Source organism: Arachis stenosperma, chromosome 8, assembly GCF_014773155.1.
Source record: "Arachis stenosperma cultivar V10309 chromosome 8, arast.V10309.gnm1.PFL2, whole genome shotgun sequence".
Lineage (NCBI taxonomy): Eukaryota > Viridiplantae > Streptophyta > Magnoliopsida > Fabales > Fabaceae > Arachis > Arachis stenosperma.
Genome location: NC_080384.1, coordinates 567997 through 580121, shown reverse-complemented (window position 1 = coordinate 580121; position 12125 = coordinate 567997).

Here is a 12125-nt window from a genome sequence, read left to right as displayed (position 1 = left end):
ATGGTGTGTTAGTGGATATTTTATTCGGATTTTTTATTTAAATAAATAAAATAAATATAATAATTATCAAAATAAATCATTATAAAATTAATTATCGATTTAAATTTTCCTACCTTATTTCGTTAATGTCATTTCGTTTACAATGTAAACGAGATAATGTCATCTCGTTTTGTAAACGAGATAAGACACGTTAGCATGACACGTGTCTATTTCGTTTACACTGTAAACGAGATACATGCATGTCTGTAAATGAGATTGGGCCTGTCCGTGCTTATAAGAGGAAGTCGTTCACAGCATTATTCCGAGCTCCAATTTGACTTTGTCAACCACTTTCTCCTCTATTTTAACCCTTTCTCACCCTATTTTAGACTCATACTGTGATGGCACACCAGGCGGGAAACGACTGAGACATCAACAGGTTGAACGAGATGCCGCATTATGCCGGGACGGCCGACTTTGAGGTTAGTTTTGCTTTGTTTGTTTAATCTAAGTATGTGGCCATGGTTAGAGTAGTCGTGAAGAACCAGAATGTAATTTGCAGCTTTAGTAGTAGGTCTCTAGGAGGAACTTAGAGCTCTATGTCCTTGTGGAAGGTTGTTACGAAATAATTATTAGTTTCGAACTGTGTTTTTCTTGTGTTAGGTTGTTACTGTTTATAACGTTCCAGTTAGGGTTTGGTTAGTATGCAATATGTAATCTAGAAACATGTGTAAGTTAGAAACATAGATATATGTTCTTAAGTAGAAGTAGATGTAAATTATAAAGGAATATTTATTTAACTGTAATTTTTTTTTGTATATAATAGTAAATTGACATATTTACGAAACTAGAGGAAATTGTCAGAAATAAATAAGAAACAATTTTAAGGTTATTTTATAAAGCTGAATTTTTTTTATTTTTCAGAGGCCTCGCCTTCTACTGTCCCGGTGAGTTAGCCATACCCTTCCTCCACCCGACGCCATCGTCCCATATCTGGTTGAGGCCGGATTTGGCGACACGGTGCCCCCTCAGGGACTTCACTTTTGATAATTTCCTGATCTTGACACTCGTGGAGCGATGGCGTCCAGAGACATACACATTTCATCTCCCATGGGGTGAGGCCACTATCACCCTGCAGGACATGGCGTACCACCTAGGTCTACGCGCACACGGTAACCCTGTTGGGGGTGCCTTCATGACTTCGGTAGGTGGTACCACATGGAGACGTGGGCGTTGGTGGAGCAGTTGTTGGGTGTCAGGCCTCCGGTGTTACCACAGCAGGTTGCACAGAGGAAGGAGTCCTTCATGCTCAAGCTTGTGTGGCTGCGGGATCGTGTCCGCCAGATGCCCCCTGACAGACGATCCGGAGACCCTCCGACAGTATGCCAGGTGGAAAATCTGGTTAATTAATGGCTAATTAACCCATAAATTAAAATATATTCTAGAAAGTGAGAAATGAGGTTTTCATGGTTTAATGTGATAGAAAAAATTAAAACTAGAATTTTGACACCAATTTTAAAAAAATCGGCCCAAAATTGGGTCGAACGGGCCAAACCAGACCAACCGGACCCAAGTTGGGCCCAAGGCCCAGCCAAGCCTCATTAATGTTGAGAGTTCAGCACTCTCTCTTTCCCTTAAACAGCACACACATGCTGAGAAGAGAGTGGGAAAACATGAAACCCTTGCTCTCAATCAACTCAATCTTCCATTGATCACAACTTTTGATTCAGAGCTCCGATTGACGCATCGTTTACGGCGACGCGACCGTAGCGTTGAGCTCTACAAAACCCACACAAAGATTCTTGAGGTAAGTGATGAGCGGATATTTTATACGCTTTTTGGGGGCAATTTCATGTAGATTTTAGTATGTTTTAATTGGTTTTTAGTAGAATATTATTGGTTTTTAGGCAAAAATTATATTTCTGGACTTTATTATGAGTTTGTGTATTTTTCTATGATTTCAGGTATTTTTTGGCTGAAATTGAAGGAGCTGAGCAAAAATCTGAGTTAGGCTGAAAAAGGACTGCTGATGCTGTTGGATTCTGACCTCCCTGCACTCGAAATGGATTTTTTGGAGCTATAGAAGTCCAATTGGCGCGCTCTCAACGGCGTTGGAAAGTAGACATCCAGGGCTTTCCATCAATATATAATAGTCCATACTTTGCATGAAGATAGATGACGTAACTTGGCGTTGAACGCCAAGTACATGCTGCTGTCTGGAGTTAAACGCCAGAAACACGTCATGATCCGGAGTTGAACGCCCAAAACATGTTATAACTTGGAGTTTAACTCCAAGAAAAGCCTCAGTTCGTGGATAGCTTTAGTCTCAGCCCCAGCACACACCAAGTGGGCCCCAGAAGTGGATTTCTGCACCAATTATCTTAGTTTACTCATTTTCTGTAAACTTAGGTTACTAGTTTACTATTTAAACAACTTTTAGAGACTTATTTTGTACCTCATGATATTTTCAGATCTGAATTACATACTTTTTGATGGCATGAGTCTCTAAACTCCATTGTTGGGGGTGAGGAGCTCTGCAGCGTCTCGATGAATCAATGCAATTGTTTCTATTTCACTCAAACGTGTGTATAGTCCGATCTAAGATGTTTATTCGCGCTTAATTATGAAAGAGGTGATGATCAGTGACACTCATCACCTCCCTCAATCTATGAACGTGTGCCTAACAAACACCTCCGTTCTACATCAGACTGAATGAGCTTCTCTTAGATTCCTTAATCGGAATCTCCGCGGTATAAGCTAGAATTGATGGCGGCCACTCTTGAGAATCCAGAAGGTCTAAACCTTGTCTATGGTATTCCAAGTAGGATTCAAGGATTGAATGGCTGTGACGTGCTTCAAACTCGCGATTGCTGGGCGTGATGATAAACGCAAAAGGATCAATGGATCCTATTCCAACATGATCGAGAACCAACAGCTGATTAGCCGTGCTGTGACAGAGCATCTGGACCGTTTTCACTGAGAGGATGGGAGGTAGCCACTGACAATGGTGACACCCTACATACAGCTTGCTGTAGACGTGCTTTACAAACAATTGAGTTGAATATTACATTACAGAAATTCAGAGGACAAAGCATCTCCAAAACTCCAACATATTTCTCATTACTGCACAACAAGTAACGATTTTATTCTCTTTTATTTTTCCAATCTAATAATTCCAACTGATAATTTTAATTAATATCCTGACTAAGAATAATAAAATAAACATAGCTTGCTTCAAACCAATAATCTCCGTGGGATCGACCCTTACTCACGTAAGGTATTACTTGGACGACCCAGTGCACTTGCTGGTTAGTTGTACGGATTACAAATTCGTGTACCAGTAAGCCATGTTTTCTTCTTCGAATTCTCAGCCCTCATTTTCAAAATTTAGTGGGTAAAGTGTTGAGATTTTTGAGTTTGTATGTTATAGGCTCAAATTAACTTGAAAGAGAAGCTTCTTCTTGCCTCTTTTGATCTTTGGGCTTGGTAAGTACCTCTAACCATAGTGAAAATTCTAAATTAAAAGCATTTGGGAATTGAGTTATTGTGTTGGGTGTGATATTGTGGCTTAGGCATTGTATATATGTGTATTGGAGTTTTATTGGTGGTTTTGGAAAGCTTTGGAGTGGAGTACCAAGCTTGGAAATCTGTTAGTGAAGTTTTGGAGACCTTGGAAGTTGAATTTGGGAGTGTTCCGGGTTAGACGGGAATCGACCAAGGTATGGTTTCGGTTTTCTGTATCTAAAATGTAATGTGGTGTTAAAACTTAGGCTAGAGACCCTAAGATAGGAGTTGAACTATTAATGTTGTTGATGGATTGAAATGAATTATGTTGTTGTGTATGAATTTAGTGGATTGTGGAATGTTGATGTAGTTGTTGAATAAATTGGATTGAGATGAATATTTGAGTAGTGGATGAATGATTGTGAATCATGATAATTGTTGGCAAAGCATGTAAAAGTTGTATGTGATATGGAGTGATATGTTTAATGGATAATAAGGTTGGGGCTCTTGTTGATGAGCATGAGTTGAAGTATGATGTTGATATGTATATATATGTATGGTAATCGATGAATTGAATATTTGTTTGGAAATTGAGATATGAAATGTTGATTATGATGTGAGATTTGTTAAATTGAGATTTGGATAAATATGATGGAATTGGTGGGTTGATGATTGAATGAGGGTTTGGAAATGATTGATGTTGGAAGGGTGAGTTTTGGTTGGTTTTAAATGAGAATTGGAAGTGTATGTTTTAGAAATTGGGAGTTTGTGAGTTTTGGTAAAAATGGAATTTTGATGAACTTCAATGGATCATATCTTGAGCTATTGTTTTTGGAATTTGATGCTTTTTTATATAAAAAGAAAGATAATTTTACAAGCTTTAAAATGGTTTAAATTTGGTAGAAATCTGAATTTTGTGGAAGGAGATATGATCGTTGAAAGTTTGGGCCAAAATTATGAATTCTGCAAATTCTGCAGAATTTGTGATTTCTGGTTTGTGTGCGCAAGCACACCCCGTGGATTTTTGGACCTGTGCGCACGCACAGCCTTGTTCGTACGCACACACGGGGAAAGGGCTACTAATGGAAGTGCTAGCAAACCCTGTGCGCGCACACAATCATTAAGGTTTTACAAGCTGTGCGTACGCACACGTTGGGAATGATATGCTGTTGGTGGCGCTAGCACACCTTGTGCGCGCACTCAACAATGGAGATTTTACTTTCTGTGCGTACGCACAGCCCTGTGCGTACGCACACTTTTAAAAATTACTTCTGGGCATGCGCATGCACGCCCCTATGCGTACGCAAGCAACCCTGTTCTTTTCTAAATCTTTTGTTTTCAAGTATTTCACATTCCCAACAAGCTTGCGAACTTTCGGGACGCTATTTCAGGCTTATAAACCCCCGTTTTCATCTTTTAAATCTTAAATTAATGTAAAACACCTAGCGATTGAGAGGAAGCTACGGAAGGGGGTAGCTTGTGAATGAAGAAAAGGGGTATTATGATGAGTTATGAATAATGATGAGGATATGAGTTATTGAGGAGGATGATGGGGTGCTGTATATGATATGAGCCGAATGGCTGAGTATGAAATGAGCCGAATGGCTGTGTGTGATGATGGTTATGGCTAGTTATGAATTATGATTTATAAGCCGGATGGCTGAGAAGAATGTTAATATATGGCTGTGAATTGATTGTATATATGCTGAATTGTTGATTATTGTGATTATTGCACTCCACCTATCTGAGATACGAGTTTCCCTGGGTAAAAGCAGTGGCTAGCCACCACGTGCTCCAGGTGGAGACTTGATACTTTACTGACCCTATGTCGTAAGTGTGGCCGGACACTGTGAAAGTTCCAGATGAGCTCGCTCCCATAAATATACACCAGTGATGGTGTTGGATATAAATTATGTTTATGTTGTGAATAACTCGAGTTGGGGATGCACGACAGAGGGACAGTCTAATGGTTAGCTACCAGGACTTGTCGGGTTAGCTTTATAACCGATAGATGAGACTCATCAGCCACTAGGACAGGCATGCATCATATGCATTATTATATGTGATTTGTTTGGAATGCCTAATTGATTGCATCATTACTTGTTAATTGCCTAATTGTCTTACTTGCTTCCTACTTGTGCATTTCTTGTGTGATATACTTGTGTTTGCATACCTTTACTGTTGGTGGTTGGGAGGTTCGAAGGACTTGCAAAGGGGATACTTAGTTAGATTGAAGATCCTTAAGTTAGTTGCTTACTTTCACTTTCTTATGGTTTAGTTATATTTATACGCTTTGATTATATCTGGAAGTTCTAGGATTGCCTTCAACTTTCCCAGGACATTACATGTTAGATATGTGAGCACTGTTACCATGCTGAGAACCTCCGGTTCTCACCCATGCGGATTTTGTGGTTTTCAGATGCAGGACATGAGGCTCCTCGTTGAGGCATGCTGGAGACTTCCATTTTGGCGAAGATCCTTAGCTCTTGGGATTTTATTTTGATTCTATGCACTTGTCTAGATACTTATATTCTCCACTGTATATATTTTTTGTATTAACTCCTCTTAGAAGTTATTTTGGAGAAATAGGTTTTTGTATTTTGTCTTTTGAGTTCTTTTGGGACTTCCTACTATATATGTATGTATACTGTATGCTCGGACCGGTTATCTTCGCAAACCGAGTCTCGAGCCTTGATATTTGTATTGTTGGCACTCTTTTGTATATTTTCTCATGTTAACTTATCCATATTTGCTTCGTTTACGTTATTGGTGCGGTATTTGTAACCTACTAACTTACCGGCAAGTGCACCGGGTCGTACCAAGTAATACCTTACGTGAGTAAGGGTCGATCCCACGAGAATTGATGGATTAAGCAACAATAGTGTTTGATAGGATTAGTTAGACAAACAGAAAAGAGTGTTTTGGTATTCAAAAAGCATTAAACAGTAAATTAAAAATTTCAGAAAACAAGCACTAAATGAGCTATGAAATATATGGGAAAATAGTTAAGGCTTTGAAGTTATCTATTTTTCCAGATTAATTTTTCTTACTAACTATTTTAATTATGTAGAATTTAATTTATGGCAAACTATATGTGACTAGACCCTAATTCCTTAGACCTTTCTAGTCTCCTCTAAAATTCATTAACTGGCAATTTCTTGGTCAATTAATTCCAATTAGAAGCTACATGATCAAATTCCAGTTTACATGCCACAAAAACTCTAATTACCCAAAAATAAAAGGATTATATGTCACGTATCCCGTTAAATCCAGATAATTAAAATTTAGGAGAATATGTTTTCAAGCTGTTGTTCAAGTAAAGAGCTTTTCCAAGAACTCAAATAGAAAGAGGGTCATACTTCCATTCCTCCCAAATTCATAAGATAAAGAGCGAAAAAAATTCTTAAATTATAAATCCATACATGAATTAAAATAGAAAAAGTAATAAAATCAATCCATACAAATAGACAGAGCTCCTAACCTTAACAGTGGAGGTCTAGTTGCTCATGGTTCAGAAAGAAAAGAAGGATTCAGGTAAAATATACTGAGTTCCAATCTCTTGGGATTAGGTAGAAATCCCCCCTTTTATAACTAATCCTAATAAATTTAAAATCTAACTTTTAAAATTAAAATTAAAATAATATCTTTTCCTAAAATCAGATTTGAATTAATTAACAAGTCTTCAGCTGATGGGTGAGGACCACTTGCTTTGTCCATTCTGTAGCTTCTAATCTGTGTTTTCTGGGTTGAAAACTGGGTCAAAACAGCCCAGAAATCGCCCCAGCATTTTTCTGCATTTTTTGCACGTGGCGCATGTCACGCGTACATGTCGGTTACGCGTACGCGTCGATGGTCTTCTTCGCGTGTCAGGCGTACGCGTCGCTGAGCAAATCTTCAAATCACGCGTACGCGTCACGCGCACGCGTCGCCATGGATACTTCCAAATCACGCGCACGCGTCAGGCACGCGTGCGCGTCGCTCCTCGCTGCCATCTCCTTTGATTCTTGTGCTGCAGAAACTCCATCAAATCTAGCCGAATGCTACCTAAAATAAACAGTATTGCACAAAACTCAAAATAGCATCCATAGTGGCTAAAATATAATTAATTCTTGATTAAACTCAACAAATTACATGCAAATTCACTAGGAAACAATAGGAAAGATGCTCAGGAATCAATTATCGATTAGAGTGTTGCGCTTTTCAATTTACCGGTTTTGATTTGCCCCTTTTTCTTCAAAGGCTCCTAGTTACAAACCTTTTTACACTACTATACGTACTAAATTTTATTTTAGAAGTCGTAATACCTTGCCACCTTTGTTTTATGACTTAAGCATAAGACTCTGTGTGGTAGGGTATTACACCAGGTGCTATATTATGTTATTGATCAGAGGATATCTGATGATTGACAAGTTCAACAACCTAGTGCATCTGCGAGGGCTCCCTCTTCTCCGGGGACTTCGGGGAGTGTAGGGCGCTTTCTTGGGACTCGGCTGTGCTGGCCTAGACGTACCAGTCACTTTGTTCGGCAGCACAACGGGGCATCACAGACATTGCCGGCTGCATGATGCCAAGGCATCTTAGGCTAGTTTCACTAGCCTTTTTCTTTTATTTTTAGTTGTTTTATGCATTTTCTTGAGCCTTAAGTAATCATTTGGGCCAAATAGTCATGCTTGTCTTAAATCATTCAAACATGAAGATTTTGATGCAAATTCCATGAGTTTTTAGTTATATTCCTTGAATGCTATGAATGGAAGAATTCTCATGAATTTTTGCAAGACCTTGATGCAATTGTTTGGATGATTTCAGGGAAGAAGAGAGGCTAGGCAAGGAAGCAACAAAATCAATAAAGGAAGCTTGAAGATCACATGTGGAGTTTAAGTTCCAGTTTAAGCTTAAACTGGAACTTAAACTGCCAAGCCATATAATGCTGAAAGTGGCGTTTAACCTCCAGTTTAACCTTAAAGTGGAAGTTAAACGCCAGAATGAGAAATGCACCAAAGCTGAAATTGGCGTTTAACCTCCAGTTTAAGGTTAAACTGGAAGTTAAACGCCAGAATCATGGAAGTTGAGAAATGCTGAAACTGGCGTTTAACCTCCAGTTTAACCTTAAACTGGAAGTTAAACGCCAGAATGAGAATTTCACCAAGGGGGCATTTCCACGTTTAACCTCCAGTTTGACCTTAAACTGGAGGTTAAACGTGTTCGTCACCATTTCTCACCAGGAAGCAATTCCACGTTTAACCTCCAGTTTAACCTTAAACTGGAGCTTAAACGTGTTATATGGAACAGCTTGACCATGCCTTCTTCAAACATAAATAACTTGAGCTACAAAACTCCAAATGAGGTGATTCAAAATGCATTGGAAAGAAGACATCTAGAGCTTTCCAAGCATATATGGCATGCATGGTGGATACTAAAAATTGAGGGAGAAAACAGCCCCGTAATGTGCATAGAAGAGCATAGTACCAACATGCAATCAGGCCAGCTGACCTCTTCACCTTCCATGGAGTATAACTCGAGTTGTAGAGATCCAATTGAGGTGCTTCCAGTTGCGTTAGAAAGCTGACATCCATAGCTTTCCAACGAGGTATAATAGTCTATATTTGGCATCAAATTGGCAAGGTTGACAAGAGAACAAAGTGACGACTCAAGAAAGGGGGTGCAACGTTTGAGTGTAGTTTAATGGATCATTATCCTTTTTGGATCAATTATGTCACTCTACCCTTCAAGCAAGCAAGGCCCATCAACAACACCAAATCAAGGCCACAAGAATCATCTAGAATAGTTATTTTCATTTGATTGTAATTTGCTTTTAATTTCATTTTCATTTTGTAATTTAGGGAGCCTATTTAAAGGCCTTAGTTTCTGCAAAAAAAAGAAAGAGGGGGATTGAAGGGGAATCCAGCCCCTGAGGAGGACTTTTTACACTGGGGAACTTTTTGGATCATTTTGCTACTTTTCATATTTTGTAATTGAATTCAGAGCTATGACTCACTAAACCCCTTTCATTGGGTTAGGGAGCTCTATTGTAATTCAATGAATCAATAATAGTTTTATCTTCTTCTTCAATCTTTTCTCTTGAATTTTGTTAGAAAGCTTCTCGATCTAATTCCATTGGGTAGTTGTCTTGGGAAAGAAACTACCCATAATTGGAATCCTTCGGAACCTTGGGAAAGGAATGGAGGATTCATGCTAGAGAAGCTTTCTCACAGTGAATTGGATTGGGGTTTGGATGGATATTGTGACATGTAATCCTACCAAATTGTGGTTCATGAAACTGTGTGGTATAATCAGTGATCGAGCATCATCTCTTCTTATGAACATTTAAACCAAGGGATTGGGAATTTGTTTGTTTTTAGAGAGAATTGGTGAGCCAAGGGATTGGAATCCAATCATATAAGATTGCCAAGCAAGATTCAATGAATGCATTGGTTGAGGAAGAGATGAAAATGTTTTGATTCGGAGATTTCAATATCTCCTGACCCCAATGAACCCCTCTCTCTGATCTATCCCTTTCTATTTACATTCTGCAAATTTTAATTCATGCAATCACCCCCATCCCTTTTAATTTCAGCAATTTAGCTTCTCGCTCTTTAATTCATGCAATTTTACATTCCGCAATTCTCATCTAAATCTTGATTCCGCTCAACTAGAACACACTTCTAATCCGAATTGCTCACTCAACCAATCCTTGTGGGATTCGACCTCACTCTATTGTGAGTTTTTACTTGACGATAACCGGTGCACTTGCCGGAAGGAATTTTTGCCGATCGTGCAATTTCCTAAAATCGTAGCATATCAACTTTATACGCATCACTGCACTCCACTGTTGATGTCCTGGATCTATCAGAGATTTTCTCATTGGTGTCCACCAGATAGAGGGATCTACCAGTATCCTCTTCACCCGTTTCAGAAAATGGAATCCTCTCACGTATGGCGTCCAGATGTAGACTGTGATAGTGACTTGGCACCGTCGATAGCACCGGAATTGGGTGAGGTGGAGGTAGGACATGGCGCGTCATAGTCTGGGCAGGCATCTCCGGCACAAGCTCATCCTCATCGCCACCTTCGGAAGAATCACTATCAGCACTATCCGCCACGTAATGCTTCGTCTGACTCCTCCTCGCCCTCATCCGCCTCATCCACTGGAATGGCGACATGAACGGGCGGTGATGCAAGAGGTCGGTCGTCCTGTACACAGGTCGAGTGTACAAAACCACCACGACCACTATCCTCCACCTCGGCGGAAAGCTCCATTACCTGTTTCGCCTGATCCTCCCATGGATGTCGAACATCAATCGCACATGCTCGTCCCCTTGAAGTCGGAATAGTCGAAACCGGAAGACTCCGTTACCCATGGGTGCCAGTAACCTGTACCTCACCCTTCCGATCTCCCTCACTGCTGTACCACCGAGCTTGCTCAATATCAACCTCTTCAAATTCGACAACGTATTCACACGTTGAGTTCAAAACAATATCGGATCCACGCATTCAAATGTCACCCCGTTGTTGCCATTTCTCATACGACAATTGGGATAAACAAGCACAACTATGTATACACTGTTACTGGCCATTGTACACTTGTTTTCGTGAGAAAAATGAGATAGAAAAAAGAATAGAAAATGTTTGTGGAGAATGCCAAGGGTTACACATCCGTTTAAAGCTACATCGAATTTGTCTTCTTCTATCTCGTTTACAGTGTAAACGAGATAAAGTAGGGGAATTTAAATCGGTAATTAATTTTATAATTATTTATTTTGGTCATTATTACATTTATTTTATTTATTTAAATAAAAAATTCTTTATTTAATGGATATTTTATTGGTCAACATCACTTTTTTACATCATAGTTTTAAAAACTAGACTAGAGCAGCTTAATCGAGAACTGGATGTCTCTGTAGTTCGGTCTAAATTGAAAAATCGCAATTACAAAATCCGCATGCAGACTGCTGAACTAGGACCTGGCTGGTTTAATTAAAACAACCCCATTTTGAAATTTAAAAGAATCATGCGTGCCTCTCTTCACCCTTCAGTTCAAGCCTTAAGGTTTAGTGAACTGAACAAAGCTTCTCCCCCAAACCAAAAGGAAACTGAAAGAAACCCTAGCTTTTCCACCACTACCGCCAGGTGTAACACCCAAACTATCAAAGCTCACGCTTCCGGCTACGCAACTCTGATAGCTCGGACATTACGACGACTCTTATACTATTTAATACTAAAATATGAGTTATTTATTTCTGACAATTTCCTCTAGTTTCGTAAATATGTCAATTTACTATTATATACAAAAAAAAATTACAGTTAAATAAATATTCCTTTATAATTTACATCTACTTCTACTTAAGAACATATATCTATGTTTCTAACTTACACATATTTCTAGATTACATATTGCATACTAACCAAACTCTAACTGGAACGTTATAAACGGTAACAACCTAACACAAGAAAAACACAGTTCGAAACTAATAATTATTTCATAACAACCTTCCACAAGGACATAGAGCTCTAAGTTCCTCCTAGAGACCTACTACTAAAGCTGCAAATTACATTCTGGTTCTTCACGACTACTCTAACCATGGCCACATACTTAGATTAAACAAACAAAGCAAAACTAACCTCAAAGTCGGCCGTCCCGGCAT